This window comes from Coturnix japonica, unplaced genomic scaffold (assembly GCF_054131305.1).
Source record: "Coturnix japonica strain WE unplaced genomic scaffold, WE-NBRP24 Scf154, whole genome shotgun sequence".
Taxonomy (NCBI): Eukaryota; Metazoa; Chordata; class Aves; order Galliformes; family Phasianidae; genus Coturnix; species Coturnix japonica.
The window spans coordinates 2-18,985 of NW_028189057.1; the positions used below are offsets into that span (position 1 = coordinate 2).

The 18,984-nt window shown below is 59.0% G+C and overlaps 1 pseudogene across 1 annotated transcript; it reads left to right on the top strand.

Annotated features, from left to right (window-relative positions):
- Positions 1-611: 611 nt before the first annotated feature.
- On the top strand, positions 612-18,895 carry LOC107307688 (disks large homolog 4-like; annotated as a pseudogene). Its single transcript, XR_014941946.1, has 15 exons — positions 612-1,052; positions 2,468-2,588; positions 3,541-3,679; positions 4,656-4,812; positions 7,080-7,182; positions 8,076-8,190; positions 9,312-9,487; positions 11,422-11,458; positions 11,708-11,735; positions 12,730-12,777; positions 12,863-12,964; positions 14,602-14,774; positions 15,624-15,733; positions 16,381-16,472; positions 17,587-18,895. The product of XR_014941946.1 is annotated as a disks large homolog 4-like (transcript).
- Positions 18,896-18,984: the final 89 nt, after the last annotated feature.

Genomic DNA, 18,984 nt, shown 5'->3' on the forward strand with positions numbered 1-18,984 from the left:
GGGGGGATGGGGGGCAATGGGGGGGGATTAGGGGCAGGGGGATGGGGAAGGGTTGGGGTCAGGGTTAGAGTTAGGGTTGTATTAGGGTTAAGGTTGGATTAGGATTAGGGTTAGGGTTGTATTAGGGTTAAGGTTAGGGTTGTGTTAGGGTTAAGGTTGTATTAGGGTTAGGGTTGTATTAGAGTTAGGGTCAGGGTTGTATTAGGGTTAGGGTTGTATTAGGGTTAGGGTTGTATTAGGGTTAGGGTTGTGTTAGGGTTAGGGTTGTGTTAGGGTTAGGGTTGTGTTAGGGTCAGGGTTATATTAGGGTCAGGATTGTATTAGGGTTAAGGTTGTATTAGGGTTAGGGTTGTATTAGGGTTAGGGTTGTATTAGGGTTAGGGTTGTATTAGGGTCAGGGTTGTATTAGGGTTAGGGGAGGATGGGGGGGATTAGGGTTAAGGGTGGGGATGGGGTTGGGGGGGGTTAGGGTTAGGGTTAGGGGGTGGGATGTGGGAGAAGAAGAGATAGGGCTGGGGTTGGGATGGGATTAGGGTTAGGGGGAGGGTTGAGGATGGGGTTGGGGTTGGGGCATTAGGGTTTGGGGTGGGGATGTGGGGGGATTAGGGGGTAGGGGGATTAGGGTTGGGGTCAGGGTTAGATTTTAGGATAGAGATAGTGTTAGAGTTATGGACCCATGACCCCAAATGGGATCCTACTGGGGATGAGGACCCCCACGTGTGGGCACCCCAAATATGGGGACCCCAATGACCCCCAATGGAGGCCTGTTGCTGATGGGGACCCCCACATGTGCTCCCCCCTTATGTGTGAACCCCAAAGCAGGGGCTCTATGTGATCACACCCCCCAGCCCCCACTGTCGGGGTCCCCCATCCCCCTCACCCCCCTCCTGACCCCCCCCCCCTTATTGCCCCCAGGTTTGGGGTTCAGCATCGCGGGGGGGGTGGGCAACCAGCACATCCCAGGGGACAACAGCATCTACGTCACCAAAGTCATCGAGGGCGGCGCCGCGCACAAAGATGGACGGCTGCAGATCGGGGACCGAATCCTGGCCGTGAGATGGGGGAATGGGGGGAAATAGGGGGCTATGGGGGGGTAATGGGGGCTGTGGGGTGGCTATAGAGGGGCTATGGGGGCAATGGGGTGTAATGGGGGGGAAATGGGGGGCTATGGGGGTAATGGGGGGCTGTGGGGTGGCTGTGGAGGGGCTATGGGGGCAATGGGGGGGCTATGGGAGCTATGGGGGGGTAATGGGGGCCAGTGGGGGCTGTGGAGTGGCTATGGGGTTAATGGTGAGCAATGGGGGGTAATAGGGGTTACTGGGGTTGGGGTCCTTGTGGTCGTGGCCCCTTGGTGACCCCATTGGTGACCAGTGTGGGCCTGGAGGATGTGCTGCACAATGGGCCTTCAGGGCCTTCAAGGCCTTTGGGGCCTTATGGGGCCTGTGGGGCCTTATGGGGCCTTATGGGGCCTGTGGGGCCTTATGGGGCCTTCAAGGCCTTTGGGGCCCTTGGGGTCACTGGGGTCATTGGTGTTGGGGTCCTTGGGGTCATGACCCTTTGGTGACCTCTCTCAGTGACCCCGTGGTGACCCCACAGTGACCACTGTGGGCCTGTGGATGTGATGCATGAGGGGCCTTCAAGGCCTTCGGAGCCTTTAAGGCCTGTGGGGCCTGTGGGGCCTTCGAGGCCTTTGAGGCCTACAGGGCCCTTGGGGTCACTGGGGTCACTGGGGTTGGGGTCATGACCCCTCAGTGACCCTGTGGTGACCCCGTGGTGACCCCATTGGTGACCAGTGTGGGCCTGAAGGATGTGAGGCCTGAGAGGCCTTTGGGGCCTTTGAGGCCTACGGGGCCTTCAAGGCCTTATTGGGTCTTCAAAGCCTTTGGGGTCACTGGGGTCACTGGGGTTGGGGTCATTGGGGTCATGACCCCTCAGTGACCCCGTGGTGACCCCATTGGTGACCAATGTGGGCCTGGAGGATGTGATGCCTGAGAGGCCTTTGAGGCCTTCAGGGCCATTGGGGCCTTTGAGGCCTATGGGGCCTTCAAGGCCTTTGGGGCCTACAGGGCCTTTGGGGTCACTGGGGTTGGGGTCATTGGGGTCATGACCCCTCAATGACCCTGTGGTGACCCCGTGGTGACCAGTGTGGGCCTGGAGGATGTGATGCCTGAGAGGCCTTCAGGGCCTTTGAGGCCTTTGGGGCCTTTGAGGCCTTTGGGGCCTTTGGGGCCTTTGAGGCCTTTGAGGCCTTTGAGGCCTTTGGGGCTTTTGGGGCCTTTGAGGCCTTTGGGGCCTTTGAGGCCTTCGGGGCCTTTGAGGCCTTCGGGGCCTTTGAGGCCTTTGGGGCCTTTGAGGCCTTTGAGGCCTACGGGGCCTTCAAGGCCTTTGAGGCCTACAGGGCCTTTGGGGTCACTGGGGTCACTGGGGTTGGGTTCACTGGGGTCATGACCCCCCGTTGCCCCCGCAGGTGAACAACGTGAGCCTGGAGGACGTGATGCACGAGGACGCGGTGGCGGCGCTGAAGAACACGTACGACGTCGTGTACCTGCGCGTGGCCAAACATGGCGCCGCGCTGCCCGACATCACCGGTGTGTGACAACAGCGCCCCCACCCCGCAGTCCTCCAACTGCCCCCCCCACGGTCCTCCCAGTACAGACCACTGCCCCATAGCGCCCCATAGCCCCCCATAGCGCCCCATAACCCCATAGCGCCCCATAGCGCCCCATAACCCCATAGCGCCCCATAGCCCCCCATAGCCCCCCAGAACCCCATAGCCCCCCATAGCGCCCCATAGCCCCATAGCGCCCCATAGCCCCCCATAGCCCCCCATAGCGCCCCATAGCGCCCCATAGCCCCCCATAGCGCCCCATAGCCCCCCATAGCCCCCCATAGCCCCCCATAGCGCCCCATAGCCCCCCAGAACCACAGCCCTCATAGTCCCCCATAGCCCCAGAACCCCCCAGAACCCCATAGTCCCCCCCAGCCCCACATAACCCCCCATAGAACCCCCATAACCCCACAGCCCCCATAGACCCACAGCCTCCCATAACCCCATAGTGCCCCATAGCCCCCAGAACCCCATAGTGCCCCATAGCCCCCCATAACCCCATAGTCCTCCCCCCTATAACCCCATAGTGTCCCATAGTGCCCCATAGCCCCCCATAACCCTATAATCTCCTATAGCCCCATAGTCCCCCATTGCCCCATAACCCCCATAGCCCCCCATAACCCATAGTCCTCCCCAGCCCCACATAACCCTACAGTCCCCCATGACCCCATAGCATCCCATAGCCCCCCATAGCCCCCTAGTCTCCCATAGCTCTATAACCCTCATAGACCCCTGTAACCCCATAGTCTTCCCCAGCCCCCCATTGCCCCATAGCCCCCCATAAACCCATAGCATCCCATAGTCCCCCATAGCCCCCATAGCCCCACAGCCCCCCATAGACCCCCATAAACCCCTATAGCCCCCCATCGACCCCCCATAGAACCCCCCATAACCCCCATAGCCCCATAACCCCACCCCCCCGTTCCCCACAGCGTACCCAGGTCCCCTGGATGCGGAGCTGACCCCACAGAGCTATTTGGGGTCTGATTTCCCCCCCGCCATGACCCCCACCTCCCCACACCGCTACTCGCCCGGCCCCAAAGATCTGCTGCCCGACGATGACGTCCCCAGGTACGGCCCTATGGGGGGCTGGGGGATCTATGGGGCCCTATGGGGGGCTGGGGGGATCTATGGGGCCCTATGGGGGGCTGGGGGGATCTATGGGGCCCTATGGGGGCTGGGGGGATCTATGGGGCCCTATGGGGGGCTGGGGGGGATCTATGGGGCCCTATGGGGGGCTGGGGGGATCTATGGGGCCCTATGGGGGGCTGGGGGATCTATGGGGCCCTATGGGGGGCTGGGGGGATCTATGGGGCCCTATGGGGGCTGGGGGGATCTATGGGGCCCTATGGGGGGCTGGGGGATCTATGGGGCCCTATGGGGGGCTGGGGGGATCTATGGGGCCCTATGGGGCCCTATAGGGTGCTGGGGAGCTCTATGGGGGGCTGGGGGGCTCTATGGAGCCCTATGGGGATCTATGGGGCCCTATGGGGGGCTGGGGGCCCTATGGAGATCTATGGGGCTCTGTGGGGTGCTGGGGGGCCCTGTGGGTCTGTATGGGTTCTATGGGGTCTCAGTGGCTCTCTATGGGTCCCTATGGGTCTCTATGGGTCCCTCTGGGTCCCAATGTGTCTCTATGGGTCCCTATGTGTCTCTATGGGTCTCTATGGTTCCCAATGTGTCCCTCTGGGTCCCAATGTGTCTCTATGGGTCCCAATGTGTCCCAATGGGTCCCAATGTGTCCCAATGGGTCCCAATGGGTCCCAATGTGTCCCTATGGGTCCCAATGTGTCTCTATGGGTCCCAGTGTCTCTCTATGGGTCCCTATGGGTCCCTATGGGTCCCAATGTGTCTCTATGGGTCCCAATGGGTCTCAATGTGTCTCTATGGGTCCCTATGGGTCCCTATGGGTCCCAATGTGTCTCTATGGGTCCCAATGGCTCTCTATGTGTCCCTATGGGTCCCAATGGGTCCCAATGTGTCTCTATGGGTCCCAATGTGTCCCTATGGGTCCCAATGTGTCTCTATGGGTCTTGCTGCCCCCCAGGGACCCCCGGCGCATCGTGATCCACCGCGGCTCCACGGGGCTGGGCTTCAACATCGTGGGGGGGGAGGACGGGGAGGGGATCTTCATCTCCTTCATCCTCGCGGGGGGGCCGGCGGATCTGAGCGGGGAGCTGCGCAAAGGGGACCAGATCCTGTCGGTATGGGGGGGGGTATGGGGGGGCATGGGGGGGTATGGGGGGATATAAGGGGGATATGGGGGGGTATGGGGTTATAGGGGGCTATGGGGACCAGATCCTGTCAGTATGGGGGGAGATATGGGGGGGTATAAGGGGGATATGGGGGAGTATGGGGGGATATGGGGGGATATGAGTGGATATAAGGGGGACATGGGGGGTTGTGGGGGAATATAAGGGGGATTTGGGGGGCATGGGGGGGGATTATGGGGGGTATTGGGACCAGATGGTGTCGGTATGGGGGGGGGATATGGGGATATATGGGGGGGTTTGGGGGGATATAAGGGGGGTATGGGGGGATATAGGGGGCGTGGGGGGTGGTTATGGGGATTATGGGGGATGTGGGAGGTTATGGGGTGGGATGGGGGTTATGGGGTGGGTATGGAGTGATGTGGGGGTTATGGGGGGTTATGGGGGTTATGGGGGGTTATAGGGGTTATAGGGGTTATGGGGGTTATGGGGGGTTATGGGGGTTATGGGGGGGTTATGGGGGGGTTATGGGGGTTATGGGGGGTTATGGGGGGGTTATGGGGGGGTTATGGGGGTTATGGGGGGGTTATGGGGGGTTTAATGGGGGTTATGGGGGGTTATGGGGGGGTTATGGGGGGTTATGGGGGGTTATGGGGGTTTATGGGGTTATGGGGGGTTATGGGGGGTTATGGGGGTTATGGGGGTTATGGGGGGTTATGGGGGGGTTATGGGGGTTATGGGGGTTATGGGGGGGTTATGGGGGTTATGGGGGGTTATGGGGGTTATGGGGGTTATGGGGGGTTCTGGGGTTCTGGGCTGTGGTTGTGGGTTCTGTGGTTGTGGGGCTGTGCCGCCCCATAGCGCCGTTCCCTGCTGTCCCCGTAGCTCCCCTCACTGTGCCCCCATTGCTGCCCCGGCGCCATCTTCATCTCCTCCTCCTCCTCCTCTCCACGGTGACGTCTCCGCAACGCTGACCCACGGCTGCCCCATTGCTGCCCCATGGCATCCCAGCCCCATGGCATCCCTGCCCCATTGCTGCCCCATGGCATCCCAGCCCCATGGCATCCCTGCCCCATTGCTGCCCCATGGCATCCCTGCCCCATGGCATCCCTGCCCCATTGCTGCCCCATCCCTGCCCCATGGCATCCCTGCCCCATTAGCATCCCTGCCCCATACCATCCCTGCCCCATCCCTGCCCCATAGCATCCCAGCCCCATTGCTGCCCCATGGCATCCCTTCCCCATTGCATCACTGCTCCATTGCTGCCCCATAGCATCCCAGCCCCATAGCTGCCCCATTGTTGCCCCATTGCCTCCCCATGGCATCCCTGCCCCATAGCATCACTCCCCCATCGTTGCCCCATTGCTGCCCTATAGCAATGTTACCCCATAGCATCACTGCCCCATCACTGCCCCATTGCTGCCCCATCACCACCCCATAGCCGCCCCATGGCTGCCCCATAGCATCACTGCCCCACAGCTGCCCCATCACTACCCACTACCCCCCATTGTCCCCATTGCTGCCCCCACCCCATTGATTCCCCCCCACCCCATTGATTCCCCCCCCAGCCCCCTCCACTCACCCCCACCCCACAAGTTCCCACCCCCCCATTCATCCCCCCAGCCCCAAATTCAACCCCCCCATTCCTTCCCCCTCCATTCACCCCCCATTAAACCCCCCCAGCCCCATATAAACCCCTCCCCCATATTATCCCCCCCCCACATTAACCCCCCGTTCACCCCCCACCCCATTGTCATCCCACCCCCCATATTAACCCACCCCCCATATTAACCCCCCCCATGTTCACTCCCCATATAACCCCTCCCCATATTAACCCCCCCCATATTAAACCCCCATATTCATCCTCTCCCCATATTGACCCCCTCCATATTAACTCCCCCCCCCATATTAACCCTCCCCCCATATTAACCCCCCATATCAACCCCCCCATACCAACTTCCCCCCCATATTGACCCCCCCCATATTAACCCCCCCATGTTAACCCCCCCATGTTAACCCCCTGTCCCATACTAACTCCCCCCCATATAACCCCCCATTGACCCCCATGTTAACCCCCCATACTAACTCCCCCCCCCATATAACCCCCATATAACCCCCCATTGACCCCCATGTTAACCCCCTGTCCCATACTAACTCCCCCCCCCATATAACCCCCGCCATTGACCCCCATGTTAACCCCCCCATACTAACTCCCCCCCCATATAACCCCCCCCATTGACCCCCATGTTAACCCCCCCCAGGTGAATGGCGTTGACCTTCGCGGTGCGACCCACGAGCAGGCGGCCGTGGCGCTGAAGAACGCGGGGCAGAGCGTCGCCATCGTGGCCCAGTACAAACCTGACGGTGTGGGGCACACGGATACGGCCTGCCCCATAGATCTGACCCATAGATACACCCTGCCCCATAGATCCTGCCCTATAGATACACCCTGCCCCATAGATCTGCCCCATAGATCTGACCCATAGATACACCCTGCCCCATAGATCTGCCCCATAGATCCTGCCCTATAGATACAGCCTGCCCCATAGATCTGACCCATAGATCCTGACCTATAGATACACCCTGACCCATAGATCCTGACCTATAGATATACCCTGCCCTATAGATACAGCCTGCCCCATAGATCTGACCCATAGATACACCCTGCCCTATAGATCCTGACCCAGAGATACACCCTGCCCCATAGATCCTGACCTATAGATACACCCTGCCCTATAGATACAGCCTGCCCCATAGATCCTGACCCAGAGATACACCCTGCCCCATAGGTCCTGACCCATAGATACACCCTCCCCCATAGATCCTGACCCAGAGATACACCCTGCCCTATAGATCTGCCCCATAGATACATCCTGCCCTATAGATACACCCTGCCCCATAGATACACCCTGCCCATAGATCCTGACCCATAGATACACCCTGACCCATAGATCTGACCCATAGATCCCCCTACCCTATAGATCCTGCCCCATAGGTTCTGCCCTACACATCCCTCCTGCCCCATAGATCCCACCCCATAGATCCTGCCCCACTGATCCACTCTGCCCCATAGATCCTGCCCCATAGATTCTCCCCATTGCCACTGCAGCCCACGATGCCCTGATACCTCTGCCCCCCCTGACCCCATTGACCCCATGACCCCTGCTGACCCTTGACCCCCCCATGACCCCTGCTGACCCTTGACCCCCTGCTGACCCCTGCCCCCCGTGTGACCTTTGCCCTTTGCCCTCTTGCAGAGTATGGCCGCTTTGAGGCCAAGATCCACGACCTTCGGGAGCAGCTGCTCAGCAGCAGTTTGGGCTCCGGCTCCGCGTCCCTGCGCAGCGACCCCAAGAGGGGATTCTACGTCCGGTGGGGTCACGGGGTCACCGGGGGGTCACGGGGTCATCGGGGGTCACGGGGTCACCGGGGGTCACGGGGTCATTGGGGTCACGGGGTCATTAGGGGTCATGGGGTCATTGGGGTCATTAGGGGTCATGGGGTCATCAGGGGTCACGGGGTCATCGGGGGTCATGGGTCATCGGGGTCATGGGGTCATCAGAGGGTCATGGGGTCATCGGGGGTCATGGGGTCATCGGGGGTCACAGGGTCATCAGGGGTCATGGGGTCACTAGGGGTCACAGGGTCATCAGGGGTCATAAGGGGCTATGGGGGGTTATGGGGTCATTAGAGGTCATGGGGGGTCATGGGATCATGGGGTCACTAGGGTCATTGGGGTCATTAGGGGTCAAGGGGTCACGGGGTCACAGGGTCATTGGGGTCATTGGGGGTCATGGGGTCATCAGGGGTCATGGGGGGGCTGTGGGGCCTTGTGGATGTTTTGGTGCCATTGGGTGCCCTATAGCTGCCCTATAGATCCCATTGGGTGCCCTATAGATGCTATGGGTGCTGTCTGTCCCCCTATAGGGCTCTGTTTGACTCTGACAAGGCCAAGGACTGTGGGTTCCTGAGCCAGGCGCTGCCCTATAGCTGCCCTATAGCTGCCCTATAGCTGCCCCATAGCTGCCCTATAGCTGCCCTATAGCTGCCCTATAGCTGCTATGGGTGCTGTCTGTCCCCCTATAGGGCTCTGTTTGACTCCGACAAGGCCAAGGACTGTGGGTTCCTGAGCCAGGCGCTGCCCTATAGCTGCCCTATAGCTGCCCTATAGCTGCCCTATGGCTGCCCTATAGCTGCCCTATAGCTGCCCTATAGCTGCCCTATAGCTGCCCTATGGCTGCCCTATAGCTGCCCTATAGCTGCCCTATAGCTGCCCCATAGCTGCCCCATAGCTGCCCTATAGCTCCTATAGGGCGCTGTTTGTCCCCCCATAGGGCTCTGTTTGACTCCGACAAGGCCAAGGACTGTGGGTTCCTGAGCCAGGCGCTGCCCTATAGCTGCCCTATGGCTGCCCTATAGCTGCCCTATAGCTGCCCCATAGCTGCCCTATAGCTGCCATAGGATCCCATAGCATTCCCTTTGTGTCCCCATAGGGCTCTGTTTGACTCAGACAAGGCCAAGGACTGTGGGTTCCTGAGCCAGGCGCTGCCGTTCCGCTTTGGGACGTGCTCCATGTGCTGGACGCGTCCGACGACGAGTGGTGGCACGCGAGGCACGTCCTGCCCCACGGACAGGCCACGCAGCTGGGGTTCGTGCCCAGCAAGAGGAGGTGAGATATAGGGGGTAATAAGGGGATATGGGGATATATGGGGGGTTATAGGGGGGGATATAGGGGGATATAGGGGGGGATATGGGGCACGTCCTGCCCCACGGACAGGCCACACAGCTGGGGTTTGTGCCCAGCAAGAGGAGGTGAGATGTGGGGGGAGATAAGGGGGGATATGGGGATATAGGGGGGATATGGGGGGTATATGGGATATATGGGGGGATATAGGGGATATGGGGGGTTATAGGGGATATGGGGCACGTCCTGCCCACGGACAGGCCACGCAGCTGGGGTTCGTGCCCAGCAAGAGGAGGTGAGATATAGGGGATATGGGGATATGGGGGGTTATAGGGGGATATGGGGGGATATAGGGGGGGATATGGGGGGATATAGGGGATATGGGGGGATATAGGGGATATGGGGGGATATGGGGGATATATGGGGGGATATAGGGGATATGGGGCACGTCCTGCCCCACGGACAGGCAACGCAGCTGGGCTTTGTGCCCAGCAAGAGGAGGTATGGGGGGATATAGGGGATATAGGGGGATATGGGGGGTAATAAGGGGATATAGGGGGGATATATGGGATATATGGGGGGATATAGGGGATATGGGGCACGTCCTGCCCCACGGCCAGGCCACACAGCTGGGGTTCGTGCCCAGCAAGAGGAGGTGAGATATAGGGGGTATATGGGGATATATGGGATATATGGGGGAATATGGGGCACGTCCTGCCCCACGGACAGGCAACGCAGCTGGGGTTTGTGCCCAGCAAGAGGAGGTGAGATATGGGGGATATAGGGGGATATATGGGGGGATATAGGGGATATATGGGGGGATATAGGGGATATGGGGGGATATGGGGGGATATGGGGGGATATGGGGCACGTCCTGCCCCACGGACAGGCAACGCAGCTGGGGTTCGTGCCCAGCAAGAGGAGGTGAGATATGGGGGGATATAGGGGGAGATATGGGGGGATATAGGGGATATGGGGCACGTCCTGCCCCACGGACAGGCCACGCAGCTGGGGTTTGTGCCCAGCAAGAGGAGGTATGGGGGGATATGGGGGATATATGGGGGCTATGGGGTGATATGGGGGATATATGGGGGGTATGGGGGGTAATAAGGGGATATGGGGGGATATGGGGGGATATATGGGGGGATATAGGGGATATGGGGGGTTATAGGGGATATGGGGCACGTCCTGCCCCACGGACAGCCCACACAGCTGGGGTTTGTGCCCAGCAAGAGGAGGTGAGATGTGGGGGATATAGGGGGAGATAAGGGGGGATATGGGGGGTTATAGGGGATATGGGGCACGTCCTGCCCCACGGCCAGGCAACACAGCTGGGATTCGTGCCCAGCAAGAGGAGGTGAGATATGGGGGATATATGGGGGGATATATGGGATATATGGGGGCACGTCCTGCCCCATGGACAACCCACACAGCTGGATATGGGCAATGAGGGGATATGGGGAGCAATGGGAGGGACTGGGAGGGGATATAGGGGGATATGTGGGGCAGTGAGGGGATATGGGGGCACTGGGAGGGGATATGGGGGGCTATAGGGGCACTGGGAGGGACTGGGAGGGAATATGGGGGGCAATGAGGGGCTATGGGGGCTATGGGGGGCTATGGGGTTCTATGGGGGCTATGGGGGCTATGGGGAGCTATGGGGGATATGGGGGGCTATGGGGTTCTATGGGGGCTATGGGGTTCTATGGGGTTCTATGGGGCTTATGGGGTTCTATGGGGTTCTATGGGGTTCTATGGGGTGCTATGGGGTTCTGTGGGGTTCTATGGGGTTCTATGGGGGCTATGGGGTTCTATGGGGTTCTATGGGGGCTATGGGGGTTATGGGGTTCTATGGGGTTCTATGGGGCCTATGGGGCACTGGGTCGTACTGGTCTGTACTGGGGCTGCTCTCTCTGCAGGGTGGAGCGACGTGAATGGACGCGGCTAAAGGCCAAGGTGGGACCTCAATTAACACCCCATTAATTAACCTTTTAATTAGCCTCTCAATTAACCCCTCCTTTAATTAACCCCCTAAGTAACCCTGATAATTAACCCCCTTAATTCGTCCCCCCAATTATCTCCCCCAATTAACTCCCCCCTAATTAACCTCCCCCCCCAATTAAACCCTCCCCAATTAACCCAGCTAATGATCCCTTCCTAATTAACCCCCCCTAATTAACCCCCATTGTTTTTGCCCCCCCCCAGGACCGGGTCCCCGGTTCCGGCTCTCAAGGTGGGGGGGGGCAAAATAGGGGGGTTTATGGGGGGGCTTATGGGGCTTATGGGGGGCTGGGGGGGATTAATGGGGTCTGGGGGGGATTAATGGGGGTCTGGGGGGTATTAATGGGGGTCTGGGGGGGATTAATGGGGGTCTGGGGGGTATTAATGGGGTCTGGGGGGTATTAATGGGGGTCTGGGGGGGATTAATGGGGTCTGGGGGGGATTAATGGGGGGCTGGGGGGTATTAATGGGGTCTGGGGGGTATTAATGGGGTCTGGGGGGTATTAATGGGGTCTGGGGGGGATTAATGGGGTCTGGGGGGGATTAATGGGGGTCTGGGGTGATTAATGGGGTCTGGGGGTTATTGGGGTTAATGGGGGGTTAATCGGGGGCTTAATGGGATTAATGGGGTCTTAATGTGGTTAATGGGGGTTTAATGGGATTAATGGGGTTAATGGGGATTAATGGGATTAATGTGGGGTTAATGGGGTTAATGTGATTAATGGGGTTAATGGGGTTTAATGGGATTAATGGGGTTAATGGGGTTAATGGTGTTAATGGGGGGTTAATGGGGTTAATTGGTTATGGGGTTAATGTGGTTAATGGAGTTAATGGTGTTAATAGGAGTTTAATGGGGTTAATTGGTTATGGCGTTAATGGGATTAATGGGGTTTAATGGGATTAATGGGGGGTTAATGTGGTTAATGTGGTTAATGGGGTTAATGGGGGTTAATAGGGTTAATGTGATTAATGGGGTTAATGGGGTTAATGTGATTAATGGGGTTAATGGGGTTTAATGGGATTAATGGGGTTAATGTGATTAATGGGGTTAATGTGGTTAATGGGGTTAATTGATTATGGGGTTAATGGGGTTAATGGGGTTATGGGGTTAATGGGGGTTAATGGGGTTAATGGAGTTAATTGGTTATGGGGTTAATGGGGGTTAATGTGATTAATGGGGTTAATGGGGTCGCTGTGCCCACCCCCCACCTGCAATTCCCCTTCAGGCCGCGAGGAGGCGCTGCTGAGCTACGAGACCGTGACACAGATGGAAGGTGAGGGGGGGGGGGGGGGGCTCTTAAAGGACCCGGTAATTAACGCGATTAATTAACTAATGAACTAATTACCGCCGTTAATTAGTGCACTACGCGCGGCCCATCATCATCCTGGGCCCCACAAAGGACCGTGTCAATGACGACCTGCTGTCAGAGTTCCCTGACAAGTTCGGCTCCTGCGTCCCACGTGAGGGGGGGAATAGGGGGGAGATGGGGGGATATGGGGGGGAGATGGGGGGAAATAGGGGGGGATGGGGGGAAATGGTGGGAAATAGGGGGGGATATGGGGGGGTTTGGGGGGATATGGGGTGGTTTGGGGGGGATATAGGGGGATAAAAGGGGTAGGGGGGGGTATAGGGGGATCTTAATGGGGTTTGGGGGGGATATAGGGGGGTCTTGAGGGGGGATGGGGGGATGTGGGGGGGTTTAGGGGGGGTTGGATGGGTGTGAGGGGGTCTTGGGGGGGTTTGGGGGGTGATAAAGGGGGTGAAGGGGGGAGATGGGGGGTCTTAGGGGGGTATAGGGTGGTCTGAGGGTTGGGGTGGGGCTGGGGGGTCTTGGGTATGGGGGGATGTGGGGGGGTCTGAGGGGGTCTTGGGGGGGTTTGGGGGGCATAAATGGGGTGAGGGGGGGTATGGGGAGTCTTAGGGGGTTTTGGGGGGGATATAGGGGGGTCTAGAGGGGGGATGGGGGGATGTGGGGCGGTTTAGGGGGGGTTGGATGGGTCTTTGGGGGTCTTAGGGGGGTTTGGGGGTGGTCTGAGGGTTGGGGGGGGCTGGGGGGTCTTGGGTATGGGGGGATGTGGGGGGGTCTGAGGGGGTCTTGGGGGGGTTTGGGGGGCATAAATGGGGTGAGGGGGGTATAGGGGGGTCTTAGGGGGTTTTGGGGGGGATATAGGGGGGTCTAGAGGGGGGATGGGGGGATGTGGGGGGGTTTAGGGGGGGTTGGATGGGTCTGAGGGGGTCTTGGGGGGGTTTGGGGGGGGATAAATGGGATGAGAGGGGGAGATGGGGGGGTCTTAGGGGGGTTGGGGGGGATATAGGGGGGTCTTGGGGGGATTTGGGGGGGGATATAGGGGGTGAGGGGGGAGATGGGGAGGTCTTAGGGGGGTTGGGGGTGGTCTGAGGGGTGGGGGGGGCTGGGGGGTCTTGGGTATGGGGGGATGTGGGGGGGTTTTAGGGGGTCTTGGGGGGGAAAAGGGGGGAATGGGGTTATATGGGCATATATAGGGGGTTTGGGGGGGGTCTGAGGGGTTATGGGGGGTATTTGGGGGGCTCAGGGGGGGGATATGGGGGGGGACGTGGTGTGGGGGGGGTCTGAGGGGTAGATGGGGGGATATAGGGGGCAATTAGGGGGCTATGGGGGTCTATGGGGTGGGCTATGGGGGGCTATGGGTTATATGGGGGGATATGGGGGGCATTTAGGGGGCTATGGGGGTCTATGGGGTGGGCTATGGGGGGCTATGGGTTACATGGGGGGCTATGGGGTGGGCTATGGGGGGCTATGGGGGTCTATGGGGTGGGCTATGGGGGGCTATGGGTTATATGGGGGGATATGGGGGGTATTTAGGGGTCTATGGGGTGGGCTATGGGGGGCTATGGGTTACATGGGGGGATATGGGGGGCTATAGAGGGGGCTATGGGGGTCTATGGGGTGGGCTATGGGGGGCTATGGGTTACATGGGGGGCTATAGAGGGGGATGGGGGGGGCATTGTGGGGGGTTGGGTCACGTGGTTGGGAGCGGTGCCGTCACGTGGTGCCGCCGTCACGTGGCGGCGTGCGGGTCACGTGATGACTCGGTCGCGTTGTGATGACGTCACTCAGACACGACGCGGCCTAAGCGCGACTACGAGGTGGACGGACGCGATTATCACTTCGTGGCGTCACGGGAACGGATGGAGAAGGACATTCAGGGCCACAAGTTCATCGAGGCCGGGCAGTACAACTCACACCTGTACGGGACCTCCGTGCAGTCCGTCAGGCAGGTGGCCGAGCAGGTAATGGGGGGTTATATATGGGTTATATGGGATATATGGGGTGTAATGGGGGGATATGGGGCAGATATGGGGTTATAGGGGGGGATATGGGGGGTATATGGGGATATATGGGTTATATGGGGGGATAAAGGGGGGATATGGGGTTATATGGGGTGTAATGGGGGGATATGGGGCAGATATGGGGTTATAGGGGGGGATATGGGGGGTATATGGGGGATATAGGGGTTATATGGGGGGATATGGGGCAGATATGGGGGGTATATGGGGTTATATGGGGGTCTAGGAGGGGATATGAGGTGTCATAGGGGGGATATGGGGAGGTATATGGGGATATATGGGTTATATGGGGGGCTATGGGGGGTTATAGGGGGGATATGGAGCTTTATGGGGCAAATATGGTGTTATATGGGGAGTTATGGGGGGGATATGGGATTATATGGGGCAGATATGGGGTTATATGGGGGGCTATAGGGGGATATGGGGGGATATGGGTTATGATAGGGGAATATGGGGGGATATAGGGCAGATAAAGGGGGGGTATGGAATGATATGGGGGGTCTATGGGGGGATATAGGGATTATATGGGTGGATATGGGGGGATAAATGGGGGATATGGTGCAGATGTGGGAGGACATGGCAGTGTGTGTGGGTCACTATGGGTCCCTATGTGTCCCTTTGGGTCTCTATGTGTCTCTATGGGGTCCCTATGGGTCTCAGTGTGTCCCTATGGGTCTCTATGGGTCTCTATGTGTCCCTATGGGTCTCTATGGGGTCTCTATGGGTCTCTATGTGTCCCTATGGGTCTCTATGGGGTCTCTATGGGTCTCTATGTGTCCCTATGTCCCTTAGGGCAAGCACTGCATCCTGGACGTGTCAGCCAACGCGGTGCGGCGGCTGCAGGCGGCTCAGCTGCACCCCATCGCCATCTTCATCCGGCCCAAGAGCCTGCAGAACATCCTGTGAGACACCGGGAATGGGCGGGGACAAAGGGGCGGGGACAAAGGGGCGGGGCTAAAACGGAGGGGTTACATTGAGTCCTATGGGGAGGGGGCAGGGCCTGTAGGGATGGGGGCGTGGCTTAAGGGGCGGGGGCGTGGCCTCAGGGAGGAGCGGTCACGTGGTGGTGGGCGGAGCTTTGAGGTGGAAGGGGCGGGGCTTAGGGCCGGGGTGTTTAATGGGAGGTGGGCGGGGTTAAGAAAGGGGCGGGGCTTGTGGGTAAGGGGGCGGGGCATATAAGGAGTGGCCTACAAGGGGTGTGGCTTAAGAGTGGGCGGGGTCTATAAGGGGGCGTGGCCTATGGGGGGGTGGCCTGACGGTGGTGGGCGGGGTCTACAAGGGGGCGTGGCTTGAGGATGTGGGCGTGGCCTAAGGATGATGGACGGGGCCTGTTTAAAAGGGCGTGGTCTTGTGTCGCGTGGGCGGGACTTGTGGTGGGCGTGGTCTGAGGCCCCGCCCCTATTACCTTATAAGGGATGTGTTATCCCATATAAGGGTTTAATGTTATCCCATATAAGGAGTCTGTGATCCCATATAAGGTTTAATGGGATCCCATATAAGGTTTAATGGGATCCCCTATAGGTTTTAATGCCATCCATTCCCTTCTCAGGGATATCAGTAAGCGCGTGACGGAGGAGCAGGCGCGGAAAGCTCTGGAACGAGCCACCAAACTGGAACAGGAGTTCACAGAGTGCTTCTCTGGTACGGGACTACATAGGGACCCCATAGGGACCACATAGACACCCATAGAAACCCCATAGAGACCCCTGACCCCATAGGGACCCCATAGAGACCCCATAGGGACCCCATAGAAACCCCATAGGGACCACATAGAGACCCCATAGAAACCCCATAGGGACCACATAGAGACCCCATAGAAACCCCATAGGGACCCCCTGCCCCATAGACAGCCCATAGACACCCCATAGAGACCCCTGACCCCATAGGGACCCCATAGAAACCCCATAGGGACCACATAGAAACCCCATAGGGACCACATAGAAACCCCATAGGGACCCCATAGGGACCCCATAGAGACCACATAGAAACCCCATAGGGACCACATAGGGACCCCATAGGGACCCCCTGCCCCATAGACACCCCATAGGGACCCAATAGAGACCCTATAAGGACCCCCCTGCCCCATAGAGACCCATAGAAACCCCATAGGGACCCTATAGGGACCCCCCTACCCCATAGACACCCCATAGATACCCTATGGAGACTCCTCTGCCCCATAGAGACCTCTGTGAGATCCCTATGAGACCCCCCTGCCCCATAGGGTCCCCATAGAGACCCCCCTGCCCCATAGACAGCCCATAGGGACCCAATAGAGACCCTATAAGGACGCCCCTGCCCCATAGAGACCCATAGAAACCCCATAAAGACCCTATAGGGACCCCCCTGCCCCATAGAAACCCCATAGGGACCCCATAGAGACCCCATAAGGGCCCCCCTGCCCCATAGACACCCATAGAAACCCCATAGAGACCCCTGTGCCCCATAGGGACCCCATAGAAACCCCATAGGGACCCCAGCCTCATAGAGAACCCCCCCATCCCCTTAAAGGGACCTCATCCATCCCCCAGCTCCCCATCCAATTAATTAACCCCCCCTTAATTAATACTCCCCCCTAATTTACCCCCCCCTAATTAACACCTTCCTAATTAACACCCCCCTTCTTTGAGGCCCCCCCCATCCCCTTAAAGGAACCTCATCCCACCCCCAAACCACCTCATTGACACCCCAGACCCCCCCCAATTAACCCCCCCCCCCCCCCCTAATTAACCCCCCCGTTAATTAATCCCTTAATTAGCGATGGTGGAGGGCGACAGCTTCGAGGAGATCTACCACAAAGTGAAGGCCGTCATTGAGGAGCTCTCAGGGCCCTACATCTGGGTCCCGGCCCGCGACAGGCTGTAGTGGGGGGGGGGGGGTGAAACGCCCCCCCACGACCCCCCCCCATTAATTAACAGGGACCCCCTCATTAATTAACGGGACCCCCCCCCCATGTCCCACCCGGTGCCATTTGGGGGGGGCTGCATGACCCAAATGTGGGGGGATTCGGCCCAAAATGGGGAGGGGGGGGGGGGGGGAGAATTAAAGGGGGGGGGCTTGAATGGGGGGAGGCCTCAAAAAGGGGAAACCCCCCCCCCAAATATAAGGGGACCCCCCCAAAGTGGGGACCCCCCCCAAACAAAGTGGGGACCCCCCAAAATATATGGGGACCCCCCCCAATATATGGGACCCCACCCCAAAAGGGGACCCCCCCAATAAAGGGGATCCCCCCCTTTTAAAGTGGGGACCCCCCCCCCAATAAATGGGAACCCCCCTTAAAGAGGGGAACCCCCCCAAATACTTGGGGACCCCCCCTAAATCATTGGGGACCCCCCCTAAATGGGAGGCTTCCTTTAAAGAGGGACCCCCCCCCCATAAGGATGGGGACCCCCCCCATAAAGTGGAGACCCACCCCCCCCAATATGAATTGGAGCCTGAAAGTTCGGGGGGGGGGGGCTTTAAATTGGGGGAGGGGTCTCTGAAATAAGGGGGGGGTCCCCATTATAAGTGGAGGGGGGGGGTAATATATGGGGTGGTACCTTAAAATGGGGGGGGTCCCTTTAAAATGGGGGGGTCCCAAAAATGAGGGGGGGTCCCTAAAATGGGGGGGGTCCCTAAAATGGGGGGGGGGTCCTTACCATACAGGAGACCCCAAACCTGGGGGGGGGGCTGTAATATCAGGGGGACCCCCCCCAAAATGGGCCGCCCCCCCCCATAAGATATCAATCATAGGGGGGGGGAGACCCCAACCTGCCCCCCCCCCCATAGCCCCCTCCCCATATTAAAGGGGGGGGGTTTAATTTTGGGGGGGGGTCCCATTTTTGGGGGGGGGTCCCCCCATTTTCGGACCTTCTTTTTGTAGATATGATTCTATATTTGTACGCCCGGGGGGGGGCACCCGACCCTACAATGGGGGGGGGGGGGGCACCCATCTCCCCCCAACCCCCCCCTTATAAATTGGGGGGGGGTCTCTGGGTTGTGGGGGGGGGGCGGGGGGGGGGTGGATGGGGGGGAAGCAGAGAGTATTTTGCATAGAAAGTCAATGGGAATAAATGGAGCTGAGAGGAGGGGGTCTGTCTGTGGGGGGGGGGCTCTGTCTGTGGGGGGGGGGCTCTGTGGGGGGGGTCATTTGGGGGGGGGTCTTGGAGGGGGGGTT